A 16701-nucleotide genomic window follows, 5' to 3' on the forward strand; every position below is an offset into this window, starting at 1 on the left:
TTAGTATTAGAAAACAAAGAATTTGTAAACATTTTCCAAATACATAACCTCACCCCTATCTTGAACATCACTAGCACCCACAAGGGTGTGTAAGTAACCTTTTAACCCCTGTTTGTGAGTTCTCTGTTCCTTCCTCCTAAACTCTTGCACTCTCTTCCACGTCTGCAGATTTCTCACCACATTGAATTGTCTGTCTATAATATTTGTTCTTACTTGGAGTGTCTTCTCGAAATCAGTATTTTTCAGAGCAGATCATTGCTTTGATTTGTACTGTACTGCTTCATTTGGTATTAGGTATCCTCAAGCAGCTATTTCATGCATTGTTTGTAGGATATGGAAAATAAGAGTACTTCCTTTATAGATTTGTCTCAAAACATGAAACTATAAAGAATTCCTGAATAGAATCATACAATTTAATAATAATAATAATTGCTTACACTTATATAGTGCTTTTCTGGACACTCCACTCAAAGCACTTTACTTAACTATTTAATGGGGACTCTCTTCCACCACCACCAATGTGCAGCATCCACCTGGATGATGGAACGGCAGCCATAGTGCACCAGTATGCCCACCACACACCAGCTATCAGTTGGGAGGAGAAGAGTGATGAAGCCAATTCATAGATGGGGTTTATTAGGAGGCCATGATTGGTAAAGGCTAATGGGAAATTTGGCCAGGACACCAATATTACACCCCTACTCTTTTTGAGAACTACCTTGGGATTTTTTAAATGTCCACAGAGAGTCAGGACCTTAATTTTACGTCTCATCCGAAGGATGGTGTCTTTTTACAGTATAGTGTCCCATCGCTATACTGGAGCGTTAGGACCCACATAGACCGCAGAGTGAGTGCCCCCTGCTTGCCCCACTAACATCTTTTCCAGCAGCAACCTTAGTTTTCCCAGGAGGTCTCCTATCCAGGTACTGACCAGGCTCACACTTGCTTAGCTTCAGTGGGTTGCCAGATGTAAATTGCTGCTGTCAAAAAGAATATATTGTAAAGATATTTTTATTGTATCCTCACCAGATTATGTAGTGTGTGAAGTTATAGTTATAGTATAGTTAAGTTAAAATATTACTCCCCTAAGATATAAAAATAGAATATATATATATAAATGCATACAATATAAAAAAGCATGAATGTTTTGGAAAGAATGTATTGTTTTTCTTTCATTTTACATCTATTCGAACATTCAGTTTAGGACTGTGTTTAATATTTAGCTTAAACAGCAATTCTGATCGTTTGCAAGAAAAACTTGCAAAGCAGACAGAATCATTGCTGTTTTTCATGAACTGGACCATGATTTCTCATGGGGAATACATACTTCTGCTTTACAATTAATGGAAGACCAGAAAAAGACTATCACTAACAGATTGAATCCTGAGAGTCAACATAGTCAACTTTGCTCCAAATAAGGCCAATGTACTATACTGTCACATACAGGTACTTGTAATGCTTAGTGCAGTTTCAGTGTTTTTGAAATCATGAGGAGCTACAGTATCTCAGTTTGGACAAGCAGTATATAGTGTTAATGTGGAACTTAAATGCATACATTTAAGTGTATGCTCTATCCAAAGATGATCAGCTTAATATAGCCTAGGTGAATCAAATCCAGCTCCCTTTACTGTAAAAGCATAACATTACAATGTAATCACTTATGATTTATCACTCAAATACCATTTAAAAAAAACAGTTATTTGTCAGAAAAACAATATAAAATATGTTAGAAATGAAGGATTGTATGGTATATAAGACCACACTGTCTCTTATAATGATGAGAACAAGGTTTATTAGTTTTGATGATATTTGTAATAAATTGCTGATACTATATTGGAACACCACATATATCGTTTCAGAATATCAATCATGCAATTTCAGGTTAATAGAACTAATTAATTTCTGAAGTATATAATTTGTATGACTTTTTTTTACAAAATTATGTATGTATATGTTTAAAATGAAGTTAAAAATGGGAATGGCTTAATATTTTTATATTGAGTTGTTTCTGTGACTTTTGTACATAAATTGTCATAAATGTCGTAAGAGTCCATTTTCAGTTTGAATGGTCCAATATAACCATGTTGGTTCATTACTATTGCGAATACTTTATAGTAAGCCCATAGTTAATGTGTGGATTTTAGATTGCTATTTTTGTGCATGTTATTATATATTTATATATAAATAATTCATAATCATTAGAAATTAAATATTAGAACATATTAAATCATTTATATAACTTAGTCTAATGTATTATGGGTTATTCTTAAGATTTCTTGTCTTTAATGGAACAGGTATAACAGTTTATCTATAACAGAAACCTTGTTATCACATCAATTCTAATTTTGGCCACATGTGCACTATACTATAGGATTGCAATGAATACTTATGTTCCAGTTTAAAATCCCTATTCTGTCCCATCATATAGTTCCTGTATTTGAGTTTTTTTTTTCAAATACTAATTGCAGACCTCATATCACATCATCCTTTCCATTGTTGGTTTGTGAACGTTTCATTTTTTATTAGTTTTACGTTTCTCAAAAATCTGGCCTCCCTCCTGCCCATCATTGGTTGTACCTTTCCAAATCCCCACCCAGAGGTTGCTTAAGCAGCATTACTCAGCAACGAATTTGACTGCTTCACCTGCAGCACTCCTAACCTTCACCATCCCTCTCTCCTCCATTCTGTGCACAGTGGACCAGAGTGGTAGAAAGCTCTTTATAAACGAAATTAGGTTTGGTGAGGATCAGGTGGTGTCCAGATGTTTCCAACATGACACCTATGATTGTTCAGCCGTGGTGAGACCAGCCAGCCAAGCTGCTTCTGCTGCTGATTGAGGCCATGCTCTGAGGTGAGACATCATGTAGCACAAGTACTGTGGGAGAGCAAGGAATATACAATAGTGGGGAAAAAACTAAGCTCCTTAAAATTGTTGTTAATTAAGAAAACAGCAGGCCCACGAATCTGCCCTTTTCACATCCACAGTCTCCTAAGGATTGCCAAATCTAATAAATAATAATGATAGGAGAAGCACAAGAACAAAAAACAAAATAGGGTAACATGAGGTCTGATTCTGATTTACCCTCCTGGACCCTGGCATTCTGGTCATGTAATCTCCTTGACTGTTCAAGAAATTCAAGTTTGGTCAGGTTGTCCTAATTCTAGGGTCTAAAGAGCTTGGATAGCTCAGTCAGTAGAGCAACAGACTTTTAATACATGGGTCCTGTTTGTCCAGTCTTTTGTTGTGTTGTAGGAGTATAGAACAGGCTACCCAACTATGTCATCAAAGACAATACCCTGAAATTCCTGGATGAGATTTTTGGACCAGTTTCTCACCAATGGACTAGGTTTGGCCAATGATCTCCTCTTGTTTATAACTTAACTTATGCTAATTTGCCTTTAAATTTCATTGGGTAGTAACCACAAGACAAACAAATATCTCTATCCACAAACATATTAAAGTGAAATATTGCCACCGAGACAAACTGTCACTGGTTTTAAAAAAGACTAAATTTAGTGGTGAATTGTGGTACATCATGCTAGCTGGTATGGTTGCTCTTGAAATGAAATAAAAAAGCTTGCATCAGCAAGAGTAAAAAAATCTATTTCTGTGATACAATCAAGGTCAAACATTTGTCAAAAAAATGGAAGTGAATTCTGTCAGAGCAAATGATGAAATAGGTTTTGTTTTCAAAATGAAATCCTAAGGAATACAGATGAGTATCGTTATGACTGGTTATTCAGGAAAAGGTTACATTTACAGATAAATACAATCCAAGCAAAAAATAGTGCATATTTCTATTTTTTATTCACTCCTGATAGATTGCTTATAAAATTAGTTTCAGGTTCAACAAAAAATAATAGTTTCTGTGCAGTGCTTTGCGTGATCAAAGTTATAATGTTCCCAGTATTGTAAAAAATAAATACAGTATACTGTAGTATATCATCTGTATACTATCACAAACTTCTAATGTAACTTTACTGGATACATGCTCCCACTTTGAATTGGATTTGGATCAGTAATGGATGTTCAGTTTTACACACCCATTCAAAAATAGAAATTATATTTTAATCAGAAAATGGGCATGCATTTTAGGCATGACTATAAATTAAGCAATTGAGAAGTGCAAATGAAATAAAAAAAAACAGGTGTAAGTAGAGAAAGGAGTAATCTATGTAATTCTTAGTAATAAGGTTATTATTAAGTGTTTGTTGGACTCTCAAGGGACTTTGCAAAGCATGAATTTCATTTTGCATATAGTTAAACCCTTAATTGTGCATGACAGTCTGGCTTTGTGGAAAGAAAGTCAGGTTTTGTTAACTCTAACATGTCTGTCTAATAGCTTTATGTTGGACTAGAATTGTAGAAATTAAGTGTGTACTTATAGACATGGTATCTTGTGATATGGAACTCTATGTGTTTACCACAGTGTACCACCTAATGTATTTCAGTTTATTTAAAAAAAAACAAATATCATAATGACAATAACAAAGCTGTCTGGTCCAGGTGTTGCAGAGCACTGTATCAAAAACTGTCACATGTAAATGCTTATGTAAATAAATATAAAGCAGTGGATATTTAGCCTCAGCATATTGACTCTAATCATGATTACCTTTTCCTGTCATTAAGTGTTGCCCTGTATGAATCATGAAAAACCATTGTGCGTGATAATGTTCTCCCACATGACTCCTCACCCTGTAGTGCAGCCTAAAGTCAAAAGTCTAGAATAAAACCTGTCTCATCTGAAGATTAAACGTGACCACTAGACCACATTTCTCCAATGTATCAGTTTAAGCATGCTTATTAGTTGTAGTAGCAGTGTGTTCATTGACGGGCTGTCTGATTTGCAGCAGGCTGACAGTTTCCCCTGGTTTGGGTTGAGATGGTAAAGTTTATGCCCAGTAGCACAAGTATGGGTAGTTGTTGTCCCATTTGTATTGTATTTTGCAGTCTGTCCCACAATGCCCTTGTGACTAGCAGTTAGTCCTCATGGCAGGTGGAACATTTCAGAAGCCCATGAAATCCAGGCTTGCTAGCATATGAATGACTTGGAGACCTGGAGCTGAGACTGTAAACCTTCGGGTTCTTCTGCCCTGAAGGATTCCATGACCCTCCATCTTCTTTGACAGCACACCCGTTCCTGTATACCTAGTCATGCACTTTCCTCTTTAACTGAATGTAATTTGCTGTACTTTATGGCTGGAAAATCCCTGCATAAAAAGCAGGTGCTACCCCGACTGTGATTCAGCTGTCTGAAATTTTGTCAGTTCAAGGATAAATCTAACACTGTGGTGATGCAGACACAACTGTTTTCATTCCCTAATTACATCTCAGTTTTATTCATGGGCTGTTTTTAAATATGATACTCCCTTACGTGCATTTGTGACAGGTAGTAATTCAACACATGAACAGTATGCCCTGTTTGTACTATCCATACACACATACTGTAGCAAAACTAGGAGACTGTTTTTAGGGAGACTGATTAGAACCCTGTGTTCAAACATACTGTTAAAAAGCAAAGAAATATCCCATATGTTTTAATATCCTACACCTAATGTCTGTATAATCATTCTTTTGCAGGATCCTCCCCTGCTTCTGTAGTGAGACAATCCTAGGGAGATGACTGAAAGCGCAGTACATCATTATTCTGAAAATAGTTTAAAACAAACATCAGCATAGATAGCATAGATGGAATTGATGGATTAGAGAGTGTGAATTGTGGATATCCATGATACTGCTCAAAAGATGCTGGAGTTTAAAACAATTGAATAATCTCATTTGTTCCATATTTCAAAAATTCAAACTTCATTATTTTTTATGAAGACAAAAGCTACAATGGAAAATATTTTTTGTTAGAAAGTGGTCTTCTTATTTTTGTATATAACAATATAATTATTCTTTGCAAAGATAAAGTGGTTAATTATAGTTTGGAGCAAAAAGGAGAATGTCATTAATTTGTTCAATCAGGTTGTTTAGGAACATAAGAATCTGGGGGAATACAAAATATTTAAAAACATATAACATTTACCTATAAAATTATCTGATGATGCCTTCTTTGATAAAGCAGAATTTTGCTATTTGTAAATTTGTTAATTTTTAAGAACAATTCTTGTTAGAGACCATTCCTCATGAATGTTTAAAAAAATACTCTTACTACTTCATGAACCTGAAGCCAAGAATTATTAAAATATTCTGCATTAGTGGCTGTTTTTTAGGAATAACTAAGAAGCCTTTTTTGGGAATGGATAAAAGATTTAAAATTGTGTTATAAACTTTTGAATTTATAAGAACACAAGAGTGGCTTCCTTTAATTCAGAACTTTTCTGCCTATCTTACTGTGACTTGGTTATAACTGATCCTGGCTGTTAGAATAAGCTTCAACAACACAACTGACTGGTTTGTTCCAGACACTCACCACTTTTTGTATAAAAAAGTGCTTCCTTATCTCAATACTAAATTCATTTCTGTCCTGTTGCCTTTGTAAAATTGTGTCCTTATACAGGTATATTAGCATTTATGCAGGTTCAAGTATTTAGTTGGTATAGGGAGACATCCACACTATAAAATACAATATCTCTCTAACCATGAAATGTTATCTATTTTAAGATTCTCTGAACTATAACCCAAAAACTGAGAAATCAAAAATCACCACACATCCCTTTGGACATTTGCCTGTACTAAAGTTAAACATGCAGTTATACATTGCGTGTAGTAAAATAAAAACAGTGGCAAAAAACATACTGCAAAAAGAGCTTGTAAAACACTTGGTAAAAGGAAATCTGAAACTATAATTTGTAGTCCACATTTAATTATCAGATCAACAGGTGTGAGATGCATCAGGCTTGGACAGTTGGAACAGGCAACAGCTATAGTGTGCGATATGTCCACCTGTAATGTTGATCTTAATAATTTATTGCGTAATATTCTCCTGTGAAAGGATTCCAGATCATATGGAGTGGGTGCGTTGAATTCTTCACAAAATGACACTTCTGTGCTCAAGCTGTTGGCCCAAAATGGACTAAAGAGATTTGAGAAAACATCTGTTATCACAGTTCACAGTGCTCTGATAATCAGATTGGTTTCCATCTTGAATTCAGATCCTGGGTAATTGATTGACATTCATTAATCCAAGTTGGTTTTTCTGAGCCTGTACTGTTGTAGAGTACACAACATTCTTGTGCACTAGAATCCCTCAGGAGAAAATAAAATTCAAATGATTAATTGGTTCCAGGAGCACTGGAACTAATTAATCATTTAAACATAGCTATATTTGAATTTTCTTTCAAGACACTATCTTTGACAAATAGTATGCTTGTCAGAATAATGATTCATACTGTAAGGTAAGACCCACAACTTCACTCCAAACATGGCAGAAATAAGTACTATTAAATACTTGTATGTATTTTGTGCAATTAATATCATAAATGTCTTGTATTTCTGTGTCATTTTCTAATTGTGCTGGTTATTTTTGATACTTCCAAATTATGGTTTTCTTTGTGGGCCCTTAATGATTATTTATTGTTAGGACTAAAATTGAGATCTCCAAAGTTTATTATGAACTTATTTGGTTTAAGAGAATTTGGCCTGCTGACAGTCTTTCTTAGCTATACGTGTAATAGATACAGTACAAACCACATTATAATTGTTTTCTATATTAACTGTTTCATTAATTAAACTGAAGTATTTTCTTTTCCAGAGTCTAATTGCACAATCCTACTGGAATTTATTCTTAGATATTTTATTATTTTCAAATATGTAGGATTCTTGAGTCAAACAGAACAATGTATTGATGGATTGTACTTACTATCTCCTCTATTCGCCTGCCTAGTGTTCATTGTTTTCTTATTTCTTGTTGATTTATTAAAGAACAATTTCACTATTCATCAAACTCTGTTTGCTTATTCATTGACAGAGAGCATCTATCCTATTTGAAATGTAACTGTAATTTTCAGTTAATTTCAAATGCCAAAAAATTAAACAACAATAACATAATTTATTTCATTATGCTGTTTAATGTCTGTCATGTACATTTTCTGTGAACTATTTGGGCTATAACTCCCTCTTCCAAATCTATGTCAGAAAAAAACCCCATTAAATTATTTAATCTATGTTTTTTATCGAAAACTAAGGTTAAAAAAACAGGAATGAATGAAAAGAAAGTGTGCAATGTAGTGGTGGCATTTGCAAGGAGGAACAACAGATCATGTTATACAGACTTGCTTTTAAACCCTTTAATGAATACTTCTGAGAAAAGTGTCATACTGTATGTATAGACCCCAGCTGTATTCAAATCAGGCATTGCTTTTTTCACTTTTAACACTGCTCAAAAGGAACATTGAACCAGGAATTTATCGAGCCTTCAGGTTTCTTGTCTTATCTAAAATATTTTGATGCATCTACAGTACGTTATTATGGAAATACTTTAAAAAGAAAACATTGAGTGACCATAATAAAAGTACATTTACCGATAGTACCAACTACCAATAAAACAAAGGGTTGTGAGACCCTTTCCATTCCAAAATGTGGACAATGGCTCTGTTGAATCTGCTCTTAAGCTGTGTGGGATAGCTCTTGATGAAGAAACCCATGGCGTAATTTAAGAAAATAAGAATAAGCAATCTAACAACAAAAGTACTTACCCTAGTTTTTCATGCTACTCATAATGCTGCATTTTAATTTGTATTTCCCTGTCATATTTTATTTGTTCTTCTGTTTTCGCAGTATACAATGGATGAGTTTTTTGTGCCTTAAAGGTCACCTTTTATACACTGGAAGAAAGATTATGAATAGTTCATAGCCATTGCAAAGGATTTAATTCAAGTATCACTAGTTAGGAGTTAGGCTGGAACATGGGTTCTGTTGCATGACAGTGACACTGTTTCACAATGTTGCAGTTAGTCTGTGAAACAAGGTGAAGAAGAAAGGGCTGCTTAAACAGTTTAAAAATTAGGAATGCATTATTGTAGTACCTGAGCACGAATCCATTCAAATGCAAATTTAATGAGACAGACTGGGGCACAAAGTGCTAGTGAAAAATTAAAAACCTGAATAGAATTTAGATGTCTTGGATCTTATATGGGATGATATATATTTCTCATTTATTCGTGCAGAGATTGGATATTCCAGATTTATAGCAAAAAATCTGAATTATAGCAAAAATCTATTAAAGTAACACTTTAATAGATGATTAAACATTTTTTTAATGTTTTAAAAGTCATTAAACCTGCAGTAGTTATCATCTGTTTTTTTTATACCCGATTTGAGATACCTCTGACTTTAATAGTCACTTGAATAAATGGACAGATCAAATGGGGGATAGTTTTTTCTAAAATAATGCAAGCCTGAAAAATAAAAAGGCACATGTTTTGTAAGGAGGTGCAGAGCAATTGCTTAAGCTACATCTCTTGACGTCATGCTGTTAATTAGAAATAATTTAGTTTTTAGAGCCATATCCCACATTATCTCACTGCAAAATATGAGGCCATTGAGCTTTAGAAAATTTAACATTTTACTGTTATCCTTACTGTATACCTTGCTTTCTGAAGGTGACTGAAGGCCAGGTAAGCCCTTTCCAAATTTACATTTCTGTTAAAAACAGACCCTTGCAATAGGGCACTGAATAGAAATGATAACTCTGTACCTTAAAATACATTTATATTACAGATGAACAATAATTCTAAATTACAGCCTGCAATTATTTTTATAATGAATAGAATCAAGGTGCAATGCTGGGGCTGAAGTTGAAGAAATGCTGCTTCTTCAACCACTTCCTGCGTTTGATTCCTGCCTGGGCCATCTGTTTGTGTAGAGTTTGCACACTGTTGTCTTGTTTGCATTGTTATTTTGTTCTCCAGAGGGCTTTGGTAGTCTTAAAATTCCTAAAAACATGTTGTCTGAGTATGTCCTTAGACATAAACATGGACTGAAACTGAGATTTGGACATCTATATCCAAAGAGAAATCCCTTTTAAGAAAACTATGGTGAATATAACTTTTCTTTCACTGAATTGTCAGAAAATCTTTGGTTTACAAATTTATCCAACTATAGAACTGAATTGGAAAGCCATTTTTAGACTATTTAGGTGCCCATGGCAAAACAATATGAAAATCTAAAAAGCTGTCATACTTTAATGTTCAGAGTGTCATTTTTTGTTCATTAATGCAGGACTTGCTAGTTAGAACTGTATTTAATACATACTGTGAATATATAAATGGCAGTGAATCCTGAATGTTAAAGGATATCCTCATAAATAAGAATGTTGCTAAGTTACGTAATTAAAAAGTACACCTGTTAACAAAAGTGTCCGTTTTTGTTTTGCCTGTTTTTCAGGGCAAAAAGGGGGAAAACAACCCATTTTGTAATAGTTTGTGTATAATAAGATTACTAACTCTTTTCACACTATAACTTGTTTAATTTCTTTTTAAAAAAGTAAATTGTATAATTTAACTTTCTCTTAGACTAACAATTTGTGATTGTTCACTTTTATATGTCACTGTTACCATATTTATGTTTTCTTACAAAGACAGTGGTAAAGTTTTCATCATAATGTTTTCCATTTAAAGAAGTTACAAGGGGTTGAATCACCTCTAAGGGTGAACAATGCATAAAACATTAGTTAGGTTTTACAGCTTGCCGCAAGGGTTGTGTAGTAATACATCGTTGTGATAATCACATGACTCGTGTTTTAGGACAGTACCAAGCAATTGTGTATTCTTTAGCAAACAATAGATTGAGACATAATAGAGTGAAAAGATTCAGAGATTGTGACTGTCTAGTTTTAGCAATAAAGAAAGAGATTTTGCTGGAAATGCATAATAATATTTTTGTATTCCTTTTTGTTGCATCACAGTTGAGTGTTCTTTTTTCTTTATTAGTCTTGCACTGAAACCTTTCTAAACACTGCTATATTGTTTTTGTTTGGATCTATATTGCATGTTTGATAGATTCTCTACTAACAGGAACACGCGGATATTCTCTTGCAAGATATTGATTCTGCTTCCGTCATTTAACTATAGCTCCTTTTTTCTTGTTTTGGAAGTAAAACTATAATGGTTTGGTTAACACCTCATTACTGTTTAGTGCAAAAATAGGAACTTTTAAATAAACAAATGTTTAAATATCTAATTTACATTTGACTTCTCAATTCTTTTTTTGTGGCTTTTGTGGTTTTTGGAAAGGAACCAGTCTCTGTATACACCACATGGTCATTATGTAAACTAATATTTTGCTGTTATTGTACCAATTTAATGTTTGTCTAGGTAAAAGTCATGGAATAAGATTAAAAGAGTCAAGGAATAAGATTAAAACAAATTGAATTCAGATTTTACATACATTACAGCCTTAATCACTTTGACACATCAATTTAATCAATTATCCTTATTTTGTCTCATTTTTGGTCCAGAGTCCTAGATCATCACCAGATGATTTGATGCATTATCCAAATACCAAGTATAAAAACAAAGTGTGAGAGGAAATTGTGACATCCTATTGAACATTGAGAGAGTCTTGTATATATATTTGTTGATTTTTTTGTCTGACCAAATGTATGAACTACTGTCCTTACAACCATGAATCATGAAGGAATTGAAATTTGTTATATTCACATTCTACTGCACTTATTCAATACAAAAACCAAAAAGAAAGGTAGATAGAGTATATGAAGCAAATTGGAAAAGTCCTAATTGAATGCATTCCAATACATGTATTTGCAACTGGAAACCTAAATTAGTTTAGGTGCAAAAACTCCTTAATGAGCCACAATTGAGTGGTCACTGAGTTTAATAATAGTGCATCACATGATATCAGAATAATTACACCTATCTTTTTTAAGGTCTCCCAGACAGGTAGTGCATTTCAAGCAATGATTCTTGGAGCTCTCAAAACAACTCAAAACGAGTTTTTTTAAAGCTCCTGAGTTGTATAAAGGGTAGAAAATACATTTCAAATACCTTTTACTATCTCCTTGAATATGAAGTTAAGAAGTGTAAGACACCCAAACACTGCCTTAATCAGGTCAAGACTATCCTGGTCACTCCACAAGGAGCTTGTATGGAGCTGAAAAAAGAATATCTTAGTCCTACACAGAGTTTTCAACAAAGCATTCAAGTGATATTGCAAACATGTGGCAAAATGTTTTGAGGTCTGAAAAAATAAAAATGGACCTTATTTGTCTAAATTGAAAGTGTCACATCTGATACAATCCCAAAATAGTGCATCACTTAGTCAACACTCTTCGTTCTGTCTAGTAGCATGGTAGCAGCATAATATTATATTTCTACTTTACATAGTGTAACATACAGTAGGTAGTGGTAAATCTTAGAGGAAACTGGCTACAGACCTTACACAACAACAAAACTGTATCTTTTAACAGCACAATGATGTAAAGCACAAGAACACAGCTAAACTGGAGTGATTTAAAAACAGAAAAATTAATACATTTAAGTGGCTCAGTCAGATCCACAAACAATTTGACAGAGCTTGAACAAATCTACCTTGTAGAATGGGCAGAAATTGCACAAAAAGTTGGTAGAGACCCATAAATATTTGCAACTATATTTGATGCTAAGGGTTGTTCCTCTATTATTGAGTTCACGGGTCTGAACTTAGGAAATCAAAATATATAACTTGTTGTCTTTAGTTTGTACTGAAATTTTCTGGAAATGATCTTACTCTTAGAAATCTACAGTTTGAGCATTCAAGTTTTAAATAAAATATTAAGTTTAAAAAATCTGTTTGCATCATTTTAGAATTTCACAAAATGTGACACCAAAAAGAAGGGTCTGATACTTTTGGAAAGAGCTGTGCTATTTTTCATTTGTCAAATTACATAATTTTATTCAGTTATAATTCTTTTGACTATGAAGGTAAACTGCAGACTTTGCAGTTACATTACATTACAAGCCAGTAGGAGGTGTTTCCCATTTCCTGTAATGTATATGGTGCTGTGCAAGTTTCAGACTTGTGGTGATGTTGTTCCATGGCTTTGATTCAGGATTTTCTACATAAACCATCTGAGTCTTAGTCCTCCAAGGAGTTGATGGCACCTGAAAGGTTCCTGGAATTTAATTAGGTATTATTTACAAACACTAAGAATATTTTAACTGTTTCTAAACCTGGTTTTTACCCTAATTAACTTTCTTGTTGATGTCTGTATTTTCATTTACTTGACTGTCCTGAAAAAAAATTACACCTGAGGTGTCAAGTAGTTGCCTGCCTGAAATATAATTTATGATGGGTAATGCTGAAAACTGTTCTTTGGCAGATATACCAAACAGTAAAAATCATGTTGTAAAAGGTTTATGCACATTGCGAAATGTTCTTAAAGTTTCTTCATGAGAAGGGTGGAGGACAGTATGTCTCTATCACACAGGAGAAAGACAGAAGGCTGAAGGCAGCATAAGAGGCACAAGGCGCTCTCTTCTTGAGTGGCAAATGGGCTGTAGATTTGGAATCTAAAACGATTGAACTGTTTTCAAGGGCAAACGGTGCCAAGCTGCAGTTGGGAGCCTTTCCAGTATTTACAGTGCAGTCATGTTAGGGGCTAACAATGCCTGAGAAGCTTCCATAGCTGTGTAATGTGGCATAACAGATTGAGTTAGACATGGGCTTAGATACAGAACACCCCTTCAGACACTGCAGAGTAAACAATTATTCATCAAGAAGATTAGCTTATTACAACTTAGTTTATGAGAAAGTATTTCAGGTTAAGGCGTGACTGAGCAAGAATTCTGCTTTCTTATTATTGTTTATAGTAAAGTTTCCTAGAGCTGTCTAGCAAATCAATTAATTCTGATTCATGTTTCTGTTATTTATGTGTATTACATATTAGTGAGTTTTCATTTGTCTCATTTGTATAAGATTATGTTTCAAATCTTTTCTCAAACCTTTGTTTCAACTAGTACATATCATACAACCATTTTAATGATGACATACAGTACTAATCTTTCTAAATCTGGCAGGCACAATTACCTTATTTGTAGATTCAGTCTCAATCAGAACAATGCTCAAACAGCTTTGCTGTCCTTGTTCTGGGAATAACTATTGTTAAAGGGAAACTGAAATGCTATTTTCCTATTTCGGGGTTAGAAAGAATTAGCATTGCCGAGTACATTTCAAACTAAAATAAAAGTATAATGTTAAAAGTAAAACTTGTAAACCCTCCAATTTACACCACAAATTAGACCAAATTTCCAGGTATGTGCAGCGTCATGTGCTGTGTTTCACACATAAAATCAAAGGCAACAAAGCTTCTGGTGATGTGTGAGACCCTATGACATTGTAAATAATCTGACAATGAAAACATCTCTTTAAGTCCAGTAGAAATATTGTTTTCGATTTCAACACAGTCTTGCCGACAAATACTACTTAGTTGTTAACTCTGCATGCAAATCATGTTGGAACATTTCTGTGGTGAAATGCCTGCTGCACAACAACCTGTTTTTATGTGCTTATACATCACATTAGTCATTATGAGCAGAAAGGGCTGAATCATGTCGCAATTTGTGGGAACTCAAATGTGAGTTTGCAACAAAATGGCGATTAACAGTATTTTCACAATGTTCACAATTTTGTGTAATTTGAAATTTGTCTCTTTTTTCTATAATGTCAATTAATTTAGTTTGTTACTGAGATTTAATAACCAGTCTGAGAAATTGGGAACAGGACAATGTGCATTGATGTACTGTAGGCCAGAATGCTCCGAATGATTTGTGCTGTCTGTATTTATCCTGTAAATGCTGGACGTTTAACTTTTTAACAGCAATTGGAGTATGCTTTATGTTGCTAGAGGTTCCTTCATGGAATATATCTTCTAAAACTGACAGGATGGGGGTATTGTTACAACCTTTTCTGCATTATGCATCCAAACCAGCCTGAGTCTTTCCTTCACAGTATACTTTGGCATCATTCCATGCACCACTCTTTTACAAAGAAGAACATTGTTGGTTCATTTCTCTTTTTGGTACTTTTCAAAGTTAAGCATTTTAATAAATATGACAGAAAAAAACACAGAGTACACTAAAACACTGTTTTCCCTAATATCAACCTTGAAGAATTTAAAAGGAACAAGCAATAGGTTTATTCCATGCTGAAAAAAGAAGAAGTTTCGGCCGTGGAGCCTTCTTCAGGTGTGTACATCATTGACTCGATGTACAATGTACTCGCTAATGTACATTGTACATTACAATGATGTAATGATGTACATTGACACCTGAAGAAGGCTCCACGGCCGAAATGTTGTGTTTTCTTTCTTCTTTTTTCAGCATGGAATAAACCTATTATTTGTTCCTTTGCAGCCTACGCATGCTGACACAGCTACCCACCTGAACTGCTTGAAGAATTTAATCTGTTTTGCCATTAAGATTCAGTATAAAAATGCCATTTTTTTACATGAACTAAAATTTTTAAAAATAAGCATCTTGGCGTACCAAGTGAAACATTAATTGAAGGCTTTCATAGAGTGAAGAATAGCATGAATTTATACTTTATAGCTGGTGTCATTTTTAAATTTATTTTCAAAGAAAGATATTGTGTGCTTTATAGAATTATTTTAAAAATGAAACACATGAATTGAACAGTCTGTGTATATTGTATTTGTGGGTGATTGCTAACCGTCAAAATAAGATGAAAGGTAGTATTTTACTTTTATTGGTTCTATAAAAGAAAAATTAGAATAAATATAAACAGATTATATTTAATTGTTATATTTAATTATAACTTTTTTTTCCATTTTCAGTATAGTATACAGTATGCATTCAGCACACATTTTCAGTAATTTTGGGGGGGATAATTGTGTTTCCCACAACAAAGGTGAAAATTCCAATTATTAAACTTATTTTCCATATTATTAATGTGTTTAGTGACATTATCCCCTTATTTTCTTTACTCACTGCAGAGTACTCATTTACATTATTCTGTGTTCTAGTACATGTGTTTTTTTAAATTTCAGTCTGGCTTTGCTGCAGTGACAGCAGTGATTGATGGTTGATTGAAATGTTACTTTCCAGTTTTTATATTTTTGAATCCTTACAGAACCAAGTCCTTATGTATGCCTATGTTTTGTAATTAAACCAGATGTTCAGCACACTTAAGCTCTCCTCTGACTTGCACTTTGCCACTGTCCTGTTCTCGTAAGATTTATTATGATTGATCCTGTACTTTTGTCTTAACACAGGCTTTCTTGCATAACTAGGCCCACCTCCAATTTATTAACAAAAGAATTAGGCAACATGCATGTGTGTGTGCTGAGGATGGGGGAGGGGGATCAGTTTAAACCTCACTTCTGTTTAATTAGATGATTTTACATTAAGGAAGGCGTGGGGGGTTTGGTATGTGGAATGTTTTTTTTTATTGTCGGCATACAATGGTGGGCAGGCGGGCAGTCTCTTATCTAAATCCTCATGGGTAGTCATGCTGCAACAGTTCCATGCACAGCCCAGTGCACTGCCTCTGTCTGCTCTCCCTTTTCCTCCTCTTTTGTCAGCTCCTGCGCTCTGCCTTCACTACCCCCTCTGCCAGGATTTTAATAAAGCCCAGCTGATTACTGAATTCATCTACTACTTACATACATATCTCATTCTCCAGCAAGGCACTTAAGTCTTCTGTATTTGGTACTGAAACAATGAATAGTGCTTTAAAAACTCAAATACTCAAAGTACACAGGGTCAAAATGAACATTAACTTTTCTATCTTCCATCAGGGTA

At 34.1% G+C, this 16701-nt stretch overlaps 1 protein-coding gene across 1 annotated transcript in view; it reads left to right on the top strand.

Moving 5' to 3' along the window:
• The window catches only part of epb41l4a (erythrocyte membrane protein band 4.1 like 4A), a 126595-nt gene that overhangs the window by 13554 nt on the left and 96340 nt on the right, over positions 1-16701 (top strand). The gene's annotated exons all lie outside the window — the stretch shown is intronic.

This window comes from Atractosteus spatula, chromosome 3, assembly GCF_055471065.1.
Source record: "Atractosteus spatula isolate fAtrSpa1 chromosome 3, fAtrSpa1.hap1, whole genome shotgun sequence".
Classification (NCBI taxonomy): domain Eukaryota; kingdom Metazoa; phylum Chordata; class Actinopteri; order Semionotiformes; family Lepisosteidae; genus Atractosteus; species Atractosteus spatula.